At 38.9% G+C, this 20,219-nt stretch overlaps 1 protein-coding gene across 1 annotated transcript in view; it reads right to left on the bottom strand.

The window, feature by feature from the left end:
• Window positions 1-230: 230 nt before the first annotated feature.
• TSHZ2 (teashirt zinc finger homeobox 2) overlaps window positions 231-20,219 on the bottom strand; it is a 392,283-nt gene continuing 372,294 nt past the window's right edge. The window contains exon 3 of the mRNA XM_060772094.2: window positions 231-1,177. The gene's annotated coding sequence lies outside the window, so the exon portion shown is untranslated. The remainder of the gene's footprint in view (window positions 1,178-20,219) is intronic.

Raw genomic sequence — 20,219 nt, 5'->3', positions numbered from 1 at the left:
CTATTGGAATTTTTACGTTAAATTAACTTTAACGGGCTTTTAATGGATGTCTTAATTAGATCTCATTATTAACGTGAATATTCCACAAATTAAAATTGGGACCTGAAAAGTTTTAATGGGAAAAAGTTAGAAGAACCATTTTTTAACAGAAAGCTTCCTTCTGCCCCACGTCTCAATGCAATTTAGCTCCTTCTGAAGCAAAGCAAGAACTTAAAAAATAGGTAGGAAGATTTGTGCATTTGATGGCCTTCTTTATATTACTGAGGATCTATACAAATTCTGTTGATGATAAGGGAAATGTTCACCACTGTTTGCAATTTAAAGTCTTAATATTCATTTTGAAAAACATTGTTTTTGTTTTTGTTCAAAACCCCACTCTGTTCCATACATCGTGACATACAGAGCCATGGAATTTAAAAAATCAAATAAAAAAGGGGGGGAAAGACATAATGAATCACAAACTTGAAAATCAATCCATTTTCAACAAATCTTTGGCAGCAACATGGTTAACCATAACTATTTGAACAACTTGCTTAGAAGATTAACGCTGTTCCAGATTTTTTTTTTTTGGCTCAGAATGTGTTTTAACTTAATAATTCTTCTACTTACGGTGATATATTGATCCCTAGTGCAATGACTAGATTGGGCAACCCAGGTGCATCAGTAATAGCTGCACCGAGTTGAAACATATCCTTTAGACAAACTATCCCAAAGGGGTTATAAATAGGAAACGGACATTACCATGAAAAGCAAAGCTTCCAGTGTGACTGCATCTTGTGGAACACGCTTGGACATTAAACTATGAAGAATTATACTTTTTTTTCCTGTCGAGTGTTACAAATTGACAAAATAAGTACATCAATGTTTTCAGTCATTATCCTACTTCAGCGGTACTTTGTTTTAGTGACAGCAAAAAGGGACAGTGGAGACCAGACAGCCTCAGTGCAGTTTATCAATGAAAATCTAATATCGTCCATAAGCAGGGGAGTGGAAATCAATACTTCATTACCAAATTGTTAGTGAGGATGAAGAAGAATAGCTGGAGATTTTTATTATTCTTTTGGCAGTCCTCTCAGTCCGGGTTGTTGGAAGTTCAATGTCAGAAGTAGCACAGCAGGCAGAGGCGGGATTCGGGTGGGCAGTCAGGGTGGGAGAGCTGGGGGTTAAGGCATTTGTCCTGAAATCAGAAATAATAAAAAAAATAAAAATGCAAGAAACATCTTAATAACAGTTTACCCACCACCACCTCTGCTTTTTTTTCTCTTTAAAGACATTGTTGAATTAATGTGACTTCGGCTGCAGGGACTGAAGATTATGAGAAATCAAAACTGCAGAATAACAAGGATATTGCCCGAATACACCAGCCAACTTGGCCAGAGGCCACATTGCCCAGTGGATTCTGGAGATTGTAGTTAATAAAATAAAATGAAACAAAATAAGAGACAGTAAAGACAAGTTGCCTACAAAGTTCTATGTGGCTTTAAGTACGGTATGTCAAGGACTGTTTGGCTTCTATTTTAATAACATTCTTCTATGGTTCTTGTCTGGATTTTCTGACAGCTGAGACCAAATACATAGGGCACCAGACCTTTTCTGAGGTATTGCCACAGATCTAGTCTGTTCTTGTAAAATAAGCTGGGTCAGTTTTTATTAGTACTTGGATGGACACTGCCAATGAAAGCCAGGTGCAGTGGGCTATATTTCAGAAGAAGGAACTGGCAATACCACCCTGAATATTCATTGCCCAAGAAAATCCTATGGAATTCATAGGGTCTCCACAGATTAAATAGGCAACTTGAGCATGTGCACACACACCATTCATGGAATATTCCATATGATCTGGCACTCATCATAGTGGCTTTTCAGCAGCAGGTGAAAAAAAATATTCCCAGACCTTTCAATCCAGTGTGTCTGGAGCTTTGTTTTTGTTGTGCCTGTTAGCAAGCTAGACTGTAAATAAATAGAATCCTAAAATTAAAACTTGAGACCACCTGTGATTTGCAAAAGTTGCAACTCCATCTGTTATTATGTTTTTCTTTATAGATTCACTCTTGGAGAATGTTGTTTAGTAAAAGCCCACATACCTGGGGTCAAGAGGACAAAAATGTTAAGATAGTGCTGGGGAGCATGTGGCCCATCATCTGCACAGGGTATTGGACTATAACCCCAAATTATGCCTCACCATTTCTTGTAATGGATAATGCTGATATAAATTTGGTAATCTGGTAATATCTGGAAAGTTACATGCTCCCCACCCCTGCTTTGAGGAAATTATCTAGCTGTTGCATATATAAGTTGTTCATGTTCCATCACATGATGTCCCTTTCATATCCAAATTCTTTCTATATCATGATAGACTGATTTCACACATATCACTCAAAGCCTTTTGAGCCTTCCCTCCCATTTTAGCAGCTATATTTGAAAGGCAGGAATGCAGTTCTAAATACATATCTCAGACTTTAAATTAAGGGATGACCATGTAAGAAGGTGGAATTATAACCATGTTTCAACTGTCCTGTCACTTTTGGGACACCTGTAAAGGAAAGTGTTTGATCTGGTTTTCAGATTTCTACACACAATTTTACACATTTTATTTTTCAAATAGTTTTATTTAAAAATAAATATTTATAGTTTAAGCTCACCTCCGTCCTTTCCTCCTACCTCCCATGAAAGTACCTTTTTGTTGTCATATTTAAAAAGTTGGAAACTTTAATAATATCGTTTTCCTTGATTTTCTTCTATTTCCATATAATGATATGGAGGATGGCTCCCTTATACACAGATTTGATACTCACGGTTTCACTTATCCCCTCCCATGAATGTTTGCCATTTTTGTTATTTCTGTAAACCACCCTGATTCCCTCTGGGGAGAGAGGGCAGGTTATAAATAAACATCATCATCATCATCATCATCATCAGCAGCAGCAGCAGCATCATGCACAGAAGTGTTTGTGATCTCCTCTGGGTCCTCCAGTGTGATGTCTATGGTATGCTTCCCACTAAAATATAGACAAAATATAGGTCTTGCCATCACCTGAGCTTTCAGGTATCCATCACCTGAGTTTTCAGGTATCCATCACCTGAGCTTTCAGGTATCCATAAGGCAGGTTATCTTAGGGTGTATGCCTCATACATACAGGATCATGTTGTAGTTCTGTTCAACTGTTGCTGTGACCTTCTTCCTCTAACTGACTCAATAATTGTGGAGTTTGTTTCCAAAAGGTACCAACCGCACCCCCCTGTAAAATTTGTTCAGATGAATTTGGAACCTTTTGGAAACAAACTCCACAATTGTTTTCCTGGTTATTTTCTTTTTCCATGTTCATTGCATGTTTTGTGAATTTTAAAAGCAGCAGTAAACTTCCCTTTCTTCTTCTCAGTTTATGATCATACTGGACAGGACATACAAAATAAGCCTCTTTTCCCCACTCATTTTGTAACTTCATCCCTTTCTTCAGGCAACAGAAATGTGTTAACCACTTTGTCTTACAAGGTTAAGCATATGCCATAAATACGCATATGAGCTCCTGACTGTATATATCTGGTTGTTTCCTGAACTTCTGGGACCTGTCATTGCTTTCATTCCCAGCTCTTGTCTACATGGGTTCTTTTCTTTTCGAAGTGGGCATACCCAGAAAAAAATAAACCTAATGGCATTTCACTTCCTTTTTGCATAAATATCCTGACAATTTCACTCCCCGCTGTAGGATGTTTGTGAACATGCCATGAAATCACACCCACTTACACAATTGTTGTCAAAGGCTTTAGTGTTACCACTGCCAATGCCCAGAAGCATATTGCAATAGATATGTATTTAAAGCTGTATTATGTGGAAAGAACTGAAATCTGCATAAAGACAAATTCATCTGCCAAAAAAGTATTTTCTCACTGGGCTACATGAGGTCAGGAATAGGTCAGAAGTATATCAAACTAATACGTTTTCATTAAGCTTTTTAAAAATTATGTTTCCTTCACTTCCTTTTTTACGCTGCCATGAAATTTTCTGTGCTCATCACTGACAAGTTTCCTAAATGAAACATCATGTCAACCATTCTCTGGAAAAAAGGAAAGCCTGGCACAGCTGTATGGATCTCAACATAGAAAACACAGACAGGGGAAGTAATCAGGGAACTGAAATAAAAAGACAACTTCAGGCACAAGAAGGCTCTCCTGAATAACTTGTGGTCTTCAAGCCATTTCCAATCTATGGCAACCTATGGGACTATTGGCATATGGTTACTATTTGCTGTTATTGTGTACCTTCAAGTTGCTTCTAATATACAATGGCTGGCAATACATTCAATACATTCAATACATAAAGGGTTACTTGGCTGTAGATGAAGGTGGTGGTTTATTCTATCACTATGATGAAAAAGCATGTGTTTGCAAGAATAACCTTTCTAGGCAACTCTTAAATCCATATAATGTTAAAATAATCAGTTTCAAACCCAATTAACAGTGTATATGTGTGTAAGAGATAAAGAAAGTGAGTGAGTGAGTGAGAGAAAGCTACATTAGCTTTGAGAGAAGACCTGATATTCAGTAGTAATCTGAACTGGGATATGGAGGATCCATTTCACTATCATCATAGCTAACGGTCATTGATAGACCTGTTCTCTGTGAATTGGGGGATTACATCTGTATGCTAGAATGCTTGTTTTGCTTCCACCAATTTGGCAATGGAAAAAGGTGAGATAGCAGTGCACTATTTTTTTTAAAAAAAAGAAAACCAAAGTGATTTATATTAAAAGCCATAACATCCTGTACAACATATTGCATTATTCCTGCTAACAGGATGGAGAATTCCTATGTGGGATTTTGCCAAATAATGTGTATCCTGAATATTGCATACAACCAACAGGCAATAAGGCTTCATGGGAATCCGGATTTTTTCACTCTGATATTGTGACGCAAAGGCCTTTATGCCCCCCCCCCCCCCACAAAAAATCTCCAGTGGAAATTAGGCTATGAAAGGGGACTCTGCATCTTTTGAGTAATGAGACTGGGAAAATGGGAACGCATTTTCCACTCACTCATTTCTCAGTCTACGGCATTCCGATTTCATGACACTTCATAATAAATCATGGCTTATCACTCACATGGGAACGTAACACGGCTCAAGTTAAGATTCGTTAGCGATAGTAAAGAAGAAACATGAATTGCTCTATATCAGAGCTTTTTGATCATCTTCCGGCCCGCTGCAGGCACTCTTTTTTATTGTTATATTTACTGTAACTGTTGTTTAAGGCATAAATAAAAGAGGAGGAAAGCACAGAAAATATGAATAATGTAAATAAATTTATTTGTCTTATTTATGCGTTGATGTAAGTATTTGGCAATTACTCTGCACAGCAGTTTGTATCCGGTATCAGGAAGAAAGGGGAGGGAGAGAAAGAGAAAGAGAGAATGACTGCTACAAAAACAGACCGATCTGATACTGGAAGGCTATTAGTAGGATTAAATGCCAATACCCAATTCTTGGTGGGAAGATCTGGCACTGCTACTGCTTTCCAAAATGAAGCCAAATTATAGACGAACTGAAAAGTCCACCACCTGCTTTGTTGCATTCAAGAATCACTTGTGATGAAATACTTGTGAGGAAAATAAACTCACATTTTTCAAACTTCTCACCCATCCTCATTTTAGCATCCTTAAAGCATAACTTGCAATGGCCTCAATTTGGCAGGGATGGTCCAGATCAATCTTCTATCGTCCTACTTTCCAGCAGTACTTAAAATGACCCAGTTTCTATCTCCTCCTCCATTTTTTCATTTTGTCCTCAGTGTACTTCAGTTGTTGGAAACTGACTTCAAAGTACAGTTTGGACCCAATTAACTTAGCAAAAGAGAGAGAAGAGGGGAGGGGAAAATATTGAACTTTTCAGGAGGAAGATGAGCCCTGAATAGGGTTTAGACTTTGTTAAAGATTCTGGAGGGTATTTTGACAGTTATAATCAAAACCAGAGACTTTTACAAGCTTTGGATCTGGAGGATTCCAGATTTGAAAACACTGTCACAGAGACTGGCATTCTAGAAATCCTAGGGTAACACTGGGATGTTATACTCCGCTTTTCAGAAAGAGATGCAGGGCCAAATGTAGCCATTTTTAAAAAGTACCTTTTAACCATATCATTTTAAAAATGCTTTCAAACTTACTTTAGTTTTATGATAACAAAATGATGTGTCTACAAAATTTGAGGCAGTCTCCAAGATAGATCTGATGCTTTTGCAAGGTGCAAAGCAAGGAGGTAAGTCAGGATGTCCAGAGAGTAGATCTTCCAGTAATAAACCCTCCAAATTATGATTCCCGGATGAGGAAGGGTTTGCAAGGGCAACACCAAAGGTTACTGCACTGCATGACAACAAACCTTAGTAATACTGCTGCTCTACTGGCAGCAAAAATCTAGCTTGAAAAGGCAGATCTTCACTTCCTCAACCATTTACTAGCTGGGGAAGCATCCAGGGCACTTAAAGCAAAACAAATAAGCAGATGGCCCTCTCACACATCTCCTGTGAGCATGCTGGAGATCCAAGAGGCTGTTCTTTTTTCTCCATGTGTAAGCTAGATGCTTCCTGGGTCACCCACAACCTCTTCTATCTACTAAATGTCTTGAGGCAAGGATGAGGGAGCTGGCCATGTTCAACCTAGTAAAGAGAAGACTGAGGGGCAAAATTTATTTATTTTGTGTCAAAAGCATTGCATAAATAAACAAGTATAAAACTGATAAAATAGAGGATGCACAAGCAGCTAAATAATTTTAGACCAAAAACAGGCAACAGCGACCACATTGTAGCTTTAAAGAGTTTTATCCTCTGTGCACAAGGCAGGGAATTGTGAGCAATCATACAGACAATGAGTTGTTTGTTCTGTTCCACAGTTGCGCAAGGTGGAGGATTCTTCTAGGTAATGCCATTTAGCCAGGTTGTTTTCTGATCTCCCAACACCACTTCTGAGTCTGTTCAGAGACTTCCAATTTGCTAATTCTTGGTTTGCTCCTGGAGGCAGACCCTCGTGGGAGGCCATCCATTTGGGATTTCCTAGTTTAGTTGCCCAGAGGAATACTCTTGCTGTTGCTGGGAGAACATTAAGAGGAGTGGTGGTTCTCATGAAACCTTCCCATGTTTTCAGTGTACTGGGAGTAGGCTGATAGCATCCAGTGGGTGGCTTTTACACTGTTCAACCTTATTATCTCTCACGGTTGGCAGAAACTTCCCATCAAAATGATTGTAATTTTGGAATATCTATAGGGCTGTTGCAGGGTTGTTTTCTGTTGACTCAGAGGGAAGGAACAGGTCTAATGGTTTAAAGTTATAAAAGAGTAAATTTCAATTGAGCTTTAGAAGCACTTATTGGCAGTAAGACTTGTCCAGCAAAGAAATCAATTACCTGGAGTGATGATGGGGTCTTTTACCCTGAGCCTTTAGAAAGAGGACAGACCACTACTTGCTGAAGGTGCTCTAGCTCAAACATTCCCAACCTTTGGTTCTCCAGGTGGTTTAGACTTCAACTTGTGGAAATCCTAGCCCAGCTTACTGAGGAATGGTGGGAGCTGAAGTCCAAAACACCTGGAGGTGCAAAGTATGGGAACCACTGCTTTAGCTGGATTTTCTCCATGGGGGTGGGTAGGGGGTTAAAAAACAAACAAACCCACAATGCATTTTTATTTATTGGTCTCCTGTAGATTTTGAAAATGTTCATTTTAATGACATCATATATTTATTTAAAAATAATTTTATTATCATATAATGTTGTGTTATTTATTGATTATATATTTCCTTGTGAGTTCATTCATCCTGAAAGGAAAGCTTAGAAATCTGCTAATGTAATTACTCTATGATCTTAGCCTGATTATTTCTAAATAATAATAATAATAATAATAATAATAATAATAATAATTTATTTATTTATTTATTTATTTATAATATGCCCTGTCTCCCCCAGGGCTATATGAGCCTATATAAGTCATAGATGGAAAGATAGAACTTGATAACACAGTAAGTATGAATAATGTTCAAATTCATATTTCACATTTTCAGTAACACGAAGACCCCCTTCATGTACCAAGGCAAGACCAATGGGAAGACCAAGTTGCTTACACTGAGCTCCCAATGAAAGATCAAATGCATTTCTCTCTACAGAAAAAAAAATGCTTTCGTTTCTGAAAGAGAGAGGTGTATGGCTCTGCGAAGCCAGGGTTTCCCTGGACATGACATCTGGAGAGAAGGCTGCTTTCAGGATCTCAGCATAGGCAGCCTGTGTGCCAACATGTGAATTTTTTCTTTCAGCTATTCTCATTTCTGTGGAGCAGCAGATAAGTGGGGTGGGGAGAAAATATTTTGACTATGTATAATAATTTCAGCTTTCGGTGGCACTCTCTTCCCAGAAAAGGGATTCTGGATGTTATGCCAAAATTGTATTATGCAGAGGGTCCCAGAATGGATCCCTTATGTAATATAGAGGCCTGCTGTGTATTTCTTGCCCATTTGTGAATAGTGACTGGTGTCTCCAATATCAGTAGGTTGGGAAATCTGGTCTGGACTTTGATTTGACCTTTAAGTACTGAATATAAGGTTAGTCACTTTGAATAGTTCGTTTATCACTAACCAGGGTGATATACTGGTTTGAGTGTTAAATTCTGGGAGACTGGGGTGAAAAACCTTATTCAGGAGTGAGCTGCCTATTTAGAGTTTTTAGCACAGTGTTACAATTTGAATAACCCCAAAACCTCTGAGGATGCCTACCATAGATGTGGGTGAAACATCAGGAGAGAATGCTTCTGGAACATGGCCCTACAGCCCGGTAAACTGACAGCAACCCAGGGATTTCAGCTATGAAAGCCTTTGACAACACAATTTGAGTATTGGTCTGGGACTTCAGAAGACTAGGGTACCAATTCCTGCTCAGCCAACAAAATCCACTTAGTGATTTTTGGCAAGTCATGAGGTCTCACCTTCAGAGCAAAACAATGGCAAAACATCCCTGAATAACTTATGCTAAGAAAATTCTAGGCTTTTGGGATCAGATGAAATCACTGTAGACAACAATAAATACTTCTTTTGAGGTATGCCCCAATAGTAGATTCGTTTCTTTGCCAATATGGAAGTCACCAGCTGCTTCTGGTGTGAGTGTGTAAAAAGAATTAATCACATGTTAGCTTGGGGTTTAGGCAATTCATTGCTAATTTTATAATAAAAGATGGCAGGTCAGCTATTGAAACAAGGGATAAATATTTGACAATGCTGTTACGGCAACTTTGCTAACGATTTTTGAACAACTTCCAACCGAGGTCTAAATGTCTTCAATATCCATAAACAACTCTATACTGTCCAATTAGGAAGACAAAGACATAGAGGCATGTCAGGAAGATTTGCATGGCTAAGTGTCTGAGATCACAGAGATGATGAGGGATTGTTCGAGAGGGAATTTCGGGGTGGGGGAAGCGAATAATGCACACAGAACGGATGACTATCACCACAGCATTACAGTGTCTTACACCTTCCCAATTACTGGCAGCTTTCATTAATTACAGTAACATTTCCCTAACAGTATTCCCCTCCTTTTTCTTCCCTTTGCCTTATCGCCACTTTCCCTCTGCTTACATAAAAGCCACAACTCAGCAGCCGATCACCAATGAAAAACTGGGCCTGCTTGGACTGAAATAGTGGATAAATAAATAAACCAGGAAACAACTGGATCTGAAATAAAGATGGCAGGTAACCCAGTGGTAATTCAGACGCATGAAAGACCCAGAACTAACAGCCAGTGTGTTTGGATGCTTATTTATTTTTCAAAAAGCAAGCTCTAAAGGGAGCAAATAACAGGAGCAACCACAGGGGGATTTGCAACCTGACATGCTTAAAAGCAAAGACATGGGAAAGAATCTCCCCTCCTCCAGATGAGTGCACAAAAGTATAGGTAGAGTGTAAAGTGACAGTCACTTAAGGAGTATTAGATGGAAGTTTTGCTAGTCACGATGGGAGAACCATACAAGCTGAGACGCTGCACACAGATACCACCGACTTAGTCCCATTAAATATAATGTCGGGAGCATTTCCCCCGCTGTCATCATGTTACTATCAACAGCATTATCTGTATCAAGTGCTTTTACAATTATGCTTAACGACTCGCCTTGCTGCAAAGAGTCAGCGGCAGTCTCTGAGCTCGTTTTCATTTTAGATACGCCAAAGGAAGCGTAGATCCAAAAAACCTTCAGCTGCTAACAAAGCAAAACAAGACCAGAAAAAGTCCAGACAAACATTTCCCAGTCGTTTTCTCCCCCTTCTCGCCTTCCCATTCTATGGGCAGCCAACTGTTCCCCGTGATTTCTATTACATTTTCTACCTATTATTTCATGTAATGGCATTCCTTAAATTTTAAATTAGCTCCAAAGAATAAAAATAATTGAATTCCTGCTGTTTTGTGTACATAGAGGGTGACAGGAGCTAATGTGATAATTTAAACTGTAAATGAGTCTTCACTTTGTGTTCATTAATTACAGCTAATTACTGAATTACAAACCTTCTTGGTTAGGCACTGTTATGTATTCATGTAGCATGTTAGACCTCCAGCTGGTGGAAAACTGTTTTATAGACTTACAAGCTGACATGCTAAACTACCACAGGAACAATTCCATGGGGTGGGGAGTAGGAGAATGGAAGAAGAAAGGGTGGGGGAGAGAAATACATATGAACAAGAATTGGCTGTAGGCACAATGAAGAAGACCAGCTCAGACCAGAAGTAGCAAATATTCTACATAGTAAACTAAATTTCTGACTGTTCGTTCTAAATTGGCATACACATTTTAAATAAAGGGACTTCACTCCCATATCAAGTTTAGCAGTCAAGAATACTCCAGTTCCGTGCTAGCTGTGCACTCTGAAATTTAAAGGGGAGCTGATGTTTAGCCTGAGACAGAGGACAAGATAATGGTCCTCCTCCATTTCATATAAAGAAGATGTAAATGGACTGAAAGTTGAATACTGGCAATGCATAGTATCCTTCAAAATTGTCAAGAACAGGAGGAGATCTGTTTGGGTGAAAATGTAGACCAAGAATTTGAAGGGGGAAACTCCAGAATCGCCAACTCACATGGTCAATATTTGGGATTCTGAGAGTTGGAGTGGAAAAAAAGAGATCCTCACCAAGCATGTTATATAGAAGATAGCAGTCTATTCTCTCTAATCAACAGGGAAGAGTTAGAGCTACCCCCCTCTCTTGTCAATCACATGGACACCTCATTATGACCTCAACAGGTGCAACTGTGAATGCAAGGCTATTGTGGCTGGCAAGAGCAGTGGTGAGGATAGAGAACAACCTATCCCCTTTCTGTTGCTGATTAGCTCAGGGAAAGGATGATAGTGGTGGTATATATGTAGACAATGGATTGGATTGAAAGGAGTCTAATACAGGTGTCCACATGACTGTAAACACTGAGAGTATCCCAAAGTTTCCTGCAGACCTGAACATGTTTCAACTGTTTACTGTGGAAGCAAGTCTGATTAAGAACTAAAAGGTCTGGATTATTGCTGGTACCAGCCCCCCCCCCCCCCCCCCCCTGTAGATACAGCCTAAATCTATCTAAGGACTCCATTTGCGAAAGCTTCTGGCACCAACTTCATTCCCTTGGTTAGATTCTAAGCTGCTACAATACCTTTTTGCAAATACACTGGAATGTTACTGGGATTTGTTTGGCACAATGCTTTGAATTCTCTGCCACACGGGTGTAGTGTAATAGTGCTCAAAGTGGTGGTCTTCTGATCCATTTGTAGCTGGATTTTAAAGTGCCTTCAGGAAAGAAACAAATAGTGCCATGCTCTTTACTAATTCATCACACTAGAGAACAAATCCACTTAAAATCTGGTTTCTGTCTCTTGCATAATTCTGGGGTTTGTAGTTTAGAAAGAAGCCTTTAACAGCCTCAATAAACTACAAACCCCAGAATTCTGCAGGAGGCAGAAACCGGATTTTAAGTGGATTTTTTCTCTAGTGTGATGAAGTCAAATGGTATAGTATAGAGCAAGCATAGGCAAAATTCAGTCCTCCAGGTGTTTGGGACTTCAGTTTACAAAAATCCCAGCCAGTATATGAGCTGTTAAACTAGGAATTGTAGGAGTTGAAGTCCAAAACACCTGGAGGGGCCCAAGTTTGCCAATGCTTGGTATAAAGGATATCATTTGAATCCTCACTCTGACTTGGAACTCTTACATTGCAGGATTCTGGGTTTCAGAAAAGGCAGTTATTTAAAAAAAGAAAATTGAAACAGAACTCCAGGAATCAGATGCAATAGAACGGATTATCTTAGATGACAGAATAGCTGGCTGGTTTGAAACTTAAACAATAGTACTTCACAGTGAAGAAATGTTGCTACAAGTCTCCTTTATGTTTGATATGAGCCAAGTAGAGGTATTTTGTCCTGACATGTTACCTTAAACACTAAGCCCATTCTAGTAAAAAGCCACTTATTATTTCAAGATTGCCAAGTCAATTTAAAGAATAAAAGTGCTTATATTCCATCCCATGTATTACAGATACTGAATTAATGGTATGTTTTCTTGTGCATGATTCTATACCTTCAATTGTCCCAATTTGGCAAGGACAGTCCCAATTAATCCTCAGCTGCCTCACTTTTCCTCCTTTATCATCTGCAAACAAAAACCAGCCTTTTTGTTCTTCCTCATTAAACCTTTGCCTTCTTGCTCACACTCTGACATTGCTTGGCCACATGTATCCCAGTGTTTGTCTGTAAAATTTTGGAAAATTTGTGTCCCTTACCCAAGGAGAGGTTTTAATTTTTGTCAAACTAGATTCAGTTATGATAGTCACCAAACAAAAGTAAGCTGCTTGCTTCATTTGCTTTTATATGATACTGTGAGTTTTACATGCCCATATGTTGTTCAAAACTAACATTAAGCTATTCTGAGATTTAATACTAAAGCATGCTATTGCCGTTACAGTCTGGTGTTATTAAGTCATTTTTAAAAAAAATACCAACAACATTTTAACAGATCTCTTCTTTACCCTATTACTTTTGGATAAGAGAAGAACAATTGATATTACAGAGGTGACATGTAAAATTGTCTACTGTAGTTTATTCTTCATTGTTTTTAAACTGCGGATGCAACACATTATATGATGATGTATGAACGCTGATGCCTATATAGTCTGAATTTCTCATGCAATGCCACTCTTTTAGATTCTCACAGATATCTATTAATTTTTCTGAAAGCAATCTCACTGACAATATGCAAAAAACAGCATCCTGAATGGCACATATAGAGGTGACATACATACACACAGACACCTGTCAAAAATGTCAGCTCTGCTTAGAAATGGATATACGAGGACCGACAATTTGCTCCCATCTCTCCCTATTTGGTGATGTGCATGGGGAACCTATTGAGCTTTCCAGTGAGACCACTTTATTCTGGTTCTATGGTCAAAGTTAGGAAGATAACAAGGAGGAGAAGGAGGGATAATAGAAGAAAGAATAAGAAGAGAAAGAAGATCAAGTCCTTGAGTAACCCCTCCTTTCAAGCCTTCAGTTAAGTAAACTACTAGAGAGAAAGAGATAATTATATTATTAAACATATTTAATAAATATTTGAAAGATACTAGATACAAAACAAACTGCCCATGTTGGTTGGTGGAACCCAGGCCAGTGGGATGAAGAATCTGCTTTTGGGTTTTAGTCAATATTTTGAAAGTCTGTCCAAGGTGCTAAAGCTGGTTTGGAGAACACATTAAAAGCTTTGCCAAAACCTGGAGCAGATTCACTGTCCACTGATATGGAAGCTACCAGTCACCACTGCAAGCTAATATCTGGGTGTGTATGCATGCATGTATTTATTTATTTATTTACGATGTTCACTGTAAGCTAATATCGGGATATGTATGTATGTCTTTATTTATTTACGACATTTCTATCCTGCCGTTCTCCAACCCAGAGGGGACTCAAGGCGGATTTACACCAGGCAACCATTTGATGCCTTCAAAACGATGTGCAACTAAAAACATATAAAATAGAATGATAAAATACATATATTAAGGCATTTTAAACACATAAAACAATACCTTCACTGTTGGTCTTGTTATCCAAAGTCATAGCCTGAACCATTCCAGTATTCAATTGCACATAATTCCGTATTAATCTATTGCACAAGATCTCCAAAGGCTTGATCAAAAAGCCACATTTTCACTTTCTTATGGAAGGTCAGGAGGGAGGGGACTGATCTAATATCCCATATGTACTAGTGTAAGGAACAAGAGCGGTATAGTGGTTTCTGTATTGGAATAATAGTAGTAGTAATAATAATAGTAGTAGTAATACTCCTGACCTCACGATCGTGTTAAAAAACGAAGTATGGATTGTCGATGTTGCAATCCCAGGTGACAGCAGGATTGAAGAGAAACAACTGGAAAATGTGACATGATATGAGGATTTAAAGATAGAACTGCAAAGACTCTGGCACAAGCCAGTCAAGTTGGTCTCAGTGGTGATCAGCACACTGGGTACAGTGCCTAAAGACCTTGGCCTGCACTTAAGCACAATCAGTGCTGACAAGATTACCATCTGCCAGCTGCAAAATGTCACCTTACTGGGATCAGCATGCATTATTCGTCGATACATCACACAGTCCTAGACACTTGGGAAGTGTCCGACATGTGATCCAATACAACAGCCAGCAGAGTGTCTGCTGTGGACTCATCTTGTGTTATTCCAAATAATAATAATAATAATAATAATAATAATAATAATAATAATGTCTTACCCACCTCTGCTTGAGGCAGGACATAACAGTTTAAAACACATCATTATAAAACTCTGGGAAACCAGGGTTTACACTGTCACTTAGCCATAGGAACCCACTGTATGACTTGTGGCAAATCATTTTCTCTCCGCCTCAGAGGAAGGCAATGGCAAAAACCGACTGAACATATCCTGTCAGAAAAAGTCAGTGACAGGTTTGCCTTAGAATCACTATAAATCAGAAATTACTAAAAGGCAAACAACAATAGTATGTAGATGTGCATATGTAAACTTATTGAGAAAGAGAGAAAGCAAGCAAGTCTGGAGTTGGTGGCTATGGTCTATCTCGCCAATATTTGCATTTTACTCCTAAGCAGATTAAAAAAATATTGAGGATTTCCATCACTTCCTTCATTTTTTTGATTCTATATATTTGACTTGGACACAGTTTTGTAGACTTATCTTACCAAATACTGCTTTATCCTTTGATATTGTTCTCTACTTTGAATTCCCCTTGGATATTTCTAGTTGTCCTCTCAGTGATATTGTTTTATTGCTGCTCAATATCATTTTAATCCTTCACGTGCATAATGGAACTTTATTCCCTGAATAGAAATTAGGAAGTTTCTGGTTTAAACAAAGACAAAGTCCACACTGGTGAAATGAGGAATGATGGTGAAGACTTCTTCACAACTCCTACGTCAGTCAGTAGCAAAACTGTGACGTAGTGAAGAGATTTGAATCGCTCTCTACATTTTAAACTGCTTCTTTCTCTGTCCATTTTCTGTGTATCATCAACAGTCTGTGTCAAAATGGCCTGTTGAAAATCATCACCATATTTGCGACTTGAGTGATGCGGGGAGCAATTTCACTAATTTCAATTTCAGAATTTCAAAACAAGAAATTCTTCAACAGCTTCATGGGAATGAGACTCATCAATAGTACTGATTTTTTTTGTTTTTTTCATAGACACCAGAGAGAGAAGTGGACAAGGTTAAAATTCTGTATGTGTGTGAGAGAGACAGCATGAGATAGAGATCCAGTGTAGTATAGTGGTTTTAGTGATAGATTAGGATTCTGGGAGACTAAGGTTCAAATCCCTGTTTGGCCATGGAAACCCAGTAGAAGGAAAATTCCCTCTGAGCTAATATTGGCAAGAAAACTCTATGGTAGGGTTGCTATAATTTTTTTCATGTAAAAATATCAAAATATATATTTTTATAAATTCAGAACTTTTCTGTAAAAAAAGAAAGAAAATTTGTCTCAACTTTGGATGAGTTTGTGGAAGCAGACATAGTAATGGTCATATATGTTAATTTAATCAGAGATAAGACTCCACATACACTGTAGAATTAATGCAACTTGACACTACTTTGACTGCAATGGCTCAATAGTATGAAATCATGGGAGTTGTAGTTTTACAAGGTGTTATCTGCTAAAGAACTGCAACTCCCAGGATTCCATAGCACTGTGCCATGGCAGTTAATGTGGTCAAACTGCAATAATTCTACAAAATAGGTATAGCCTGTTTCTTCAGAAATGAACCCATATGGTCATTGCTATGTTTAATGGACCACTTCAGTGCAAGTCGACTGAAAGGAAGACTGAGCGGGCTTTCAAAACGGTTGTTTCATCAAAATCCCCTTCCTTCAGATCCTCGGAAGAAGGGCTGTGTGGATATAGGGTAGGGGGTCAGGATGGAATCACACCTTCTATTTTATTCACAAAGGTTTTGATTCTCTTTACGAGTCTGATCCGCCGATCCATAATCAAGGGTTAATTTCACAGCTCGCTGCTTCATCTAGCATAATATCCATTCAGACTAATTAAATCTGTCTAATAATGTGAGTGTCTTTGTCTTTGTTCTTCCCATTCTTTGTTTTACACCCTTCACATCTCATCTCCAGAACTACACGCCATCACATCCTACACTGACAAGCAGAATCCATCCCTAAAATTAAAACATTCCTGACCTATCTGTGATGACAAGGCGAGCAAGCTTCACAGCGCTACGGCCCATGAAGAGAGCTGACACATTTGTTTTTAATTTCAAAAGAGTAGAAAGTGAAGATCTGACCCTGTCAATCAGACCCCGTGACAAGTTTAATCATTGCTGCCCCACAAACTCACGGCTAAATAGGAATGCAAATAATGTATCACAGGGCTCTTATAAATGCTAATCAAGGAGAAGTAATCAACTGACAATTTCACTGATCTCTTTTCTGAAAGCGTCCATCTATGCACCCTATCTGGACTACAAAAGAAAAGACAGAAGGCAAAAGATGCAGCTTCCTGGAAGGACAAAAATTGCTGGGCAATAAAAACAACAACAGCATAATAATAATTATTACTCCACTCTTTTTGTTCTTCCACTCAACTTTGTTGCAAAGCTGTTTTTCAGCAACTTACAATATTTTGTGTCAAGTGTAGTTTATTAATACTACTCCACCAAGGAAATACAATGGAAAGTTACCTAGAAATAAAAAATAATAATAATTTGTCTTTGCTGTTAATCCATCCTCAGAATTGTCTTACATCTGAAAGCCTGCAGTGACCTTCTTCATGGGATAATGCTAAATTTCTCAAGGACTTGAAAGCTAGCAATTGTGATGGCGAAAAAAAGCATTGCTTCTTCAAAACTGGGAGGAAAAGGTAAAAACCTACATAGAAGTCTCTGAAATACAACCAAGAAATTTGAAAACCTATGCTTATATACATGTGTGTAAATATCTGGAAGGAATATAGGTTTATTTTAAATTTTTTGGCATTCCTGAGGTTTGGTCTTTTATCCGTATTTTCAACATAACATCACAGTCAAATTCTCTGCTAGAAAAAAGGAAGATATGCAGAAACACGGCTGCCTCCCATAGCTTCTCCCCTGCATAATATTACTATAACAGTAGTCAGAAGGATACCTGGAGTAGCTTCGAATAGTAAATGGTTGGGGAAATGCAAAGAAACTACAGGTTTCTATGAGGAGGTGGCGGCGGCAGGGGGGGGGGGGATTAGCTCATTTAAAATGTAGTGCAGAAGGAGAGAGTTTTTCAGATACAACAGACTGCCAAAAAGCCATATTAATGGTTCCTAGAGCAAATCAATCTTGAACTCTCGCTGGAAGCCAAAAGTATTAAGCTGAAGTTATCATATGTTGGATATATCATGAGAAGATACATCTCATTGGGAAAAATAAATGATGACACCATTAAACTTAAAGACAGAAGGAAAAGATGAAGGCTTTAGTATAGTAGATTGGTTCCATAAAGGAAGACGCATCCTGGAGTTTAAAAGAGTTGAGTGGGGCTGTTAGTAACAGGATCTCTAGGGTCCTCATTTGTTATAAGTCAAAGCTGACTTAATGGCAAACAACAACAATAATAACAAAAGACATCTCTGGTAAAAGCAGGAGCCAAGAGCAAACTGGCTCGCCTAGAACAGGAATGAATGTACAATGTGCTACTTTCCAGATGCTTTTAAACTACAACTCCAGTTTCACTGATAACTGGTTATGCTGTCTTGGGCTGCTTGAATGTGTAGTTCAGCTACATATGGAGGGCCATTTGATTCCCACTTCTAGAATATGGTGTGGTGTTTTTTCTGCAGTGCTGTAAACACTCAGCTTAGGCCAGTATGATTCCACTTATGGAATCCTAGATTTAGAGTTTATGTGTACTTGCCTTCAAATTGCTAGTAGAACTTATGGTAACCCCATGCATTTTTCATTGGTTCTTCTTAGGCAAATGGTTTTATCCATTTCATCCTCTGAAATATAGTCTATAGCACCTGGTATTAGGGAGTGGTTGTGGGGATTTTCAATCAGTGGGCTCCAGTGCCTTATAAAATGTTGTTGCTGTTGTGGACCTTCAAGTCATTTATGACATATGGTGTCTCTAAGGTGATCCTGTTAAAGGATTCTCCAGGGCTGTATGTGACCCATCCAAGATCATCCAGTGGGTTTTCATATCTGAGCAGGGAATTGAACCCTGGTCTCCAGAGTCATAGTCCCACACTCAAATTTCTATATCATGCTGATTCCCTCTTGTAAAATTATCCTAGAATTTCTATAGGCTGCAGTTATGCCAAAGAGCGTTATAATTGTTCAGTGTGCAAGGGCCATGGATCCAAAGATCCTTGTTTGTCCCTGGATATGTTCTGGCAATGCACGGTGGAGTAACTCATCTGTAACTAAACAGAAGGTTACAGCATTGTAAGCTTCCCCTCCCCCCAATCTGAAGTGGAGACTCAGGCCCCTTCCACAAAGTTGAATAAAATCCAACATTATCTGCTTTGAACTGGAATATATGACAATGTGGTCTCAGATAACCCACTTAAAATCAGATATTGTGGGATTTTCTGCCTTGACATTCTGGGTTATATGACTGTGTGGAATGTCCCAAGGTATACACAGGAGTTATAGTCTCCCGGGGTGGAGGGCCTTGATAGGTTGCCATGGCTCTCACCCCACTGAGTCTCCCTAGTTGCACCCAAGCACCCCCAGACTAGCAACACTTAACCCAAACTTTCCCCAAAACTCCACTATCCACACCATCAGTACAGCTAGCTCAGCTGGTTTACTGGGATCACTCCGCAGCAATGCACAAATGGAGCCTGGGAAAGCCAGCAACAACTGGTGCCACCCAGTATCAGACAGCTGCCAGAGATACTCTGTATCCATCTTTCTCCCTCACTAGACTCCATTGCTTCTCCCTCCACTTTGCCTCACTGTCCATAACTTTTTCTTTTATTATTTCCCCCCTGTGAATTTGCACATGTGTGCATCCTATAAAATACAACAAAAATAAAGGTATTTAATGCTTTCCCTCCCCAACCAGCCTTTCCTAACCCTATATGAAATAAGCCACATTCTCCATTTATTTCTATTTCTTTCTCTTTATTTCTTTATGCTTTATGAAATATAAACTTGGAAGGTAAAACTCAAGTGAACTCCAATAACTTTTGAACAATCTCACTCCAGAGCCTCCTCCCTGTCCAAGGCCACTTTTGAACAACCAAGGTGGCAAAATCCCTTCCTGACAAACAGTAGGAGGGCTCTGACATGCCACCTGAAACTTCCCTTCGAGAGATCGCCACCACTATTTATTTACAGTATTTATATTCCACCCTGCTCACTCCGCAGGGGACTCAGAGTGGATTACAATGTACATATACATGGCAAACATTCAATGCAATAGACACACAACATATATAGACAGATAGTCAGAAGCTATTTAACATTCCAACTTTTTCTGGCCACCAGGGGAGTTGTTGCTTCACCCTTCAGCGACAACCCCAATGAAGTACTTCCTCATTTCCCAAATGCTTGCTGGAGATTTTTATGGCCTTGTAAATTAGTTAAATTAGCCTCCCCACATAAGTGGTACCTAAATTTCCTACTTGACAGATGCAACTGTCTCTTGGGCTGCAAAGGTCAACAACAAGCTACACAAATTGGTTGGAAGCTCACTCCAACCCGGGA

This window comes from Anolis sagrei, chromosome 4 (genome assembly GCF_037176765.1).
Source record: "Anolis sagrei isolate rAnoSag1 chromosome 4, rAnoSag1.mat, whole genome shotgun sequence".
Taxonomy (NCBI): domain Eukaryota; kingdom Metazoa; phylum Chordata; class Lepidosauria; order Squamata; family Dactyloidae; genus Anolis; species Anolis sagrei.
This window is presented reverse-complemented; position numbering and strand designations above follow the sequence as displayed.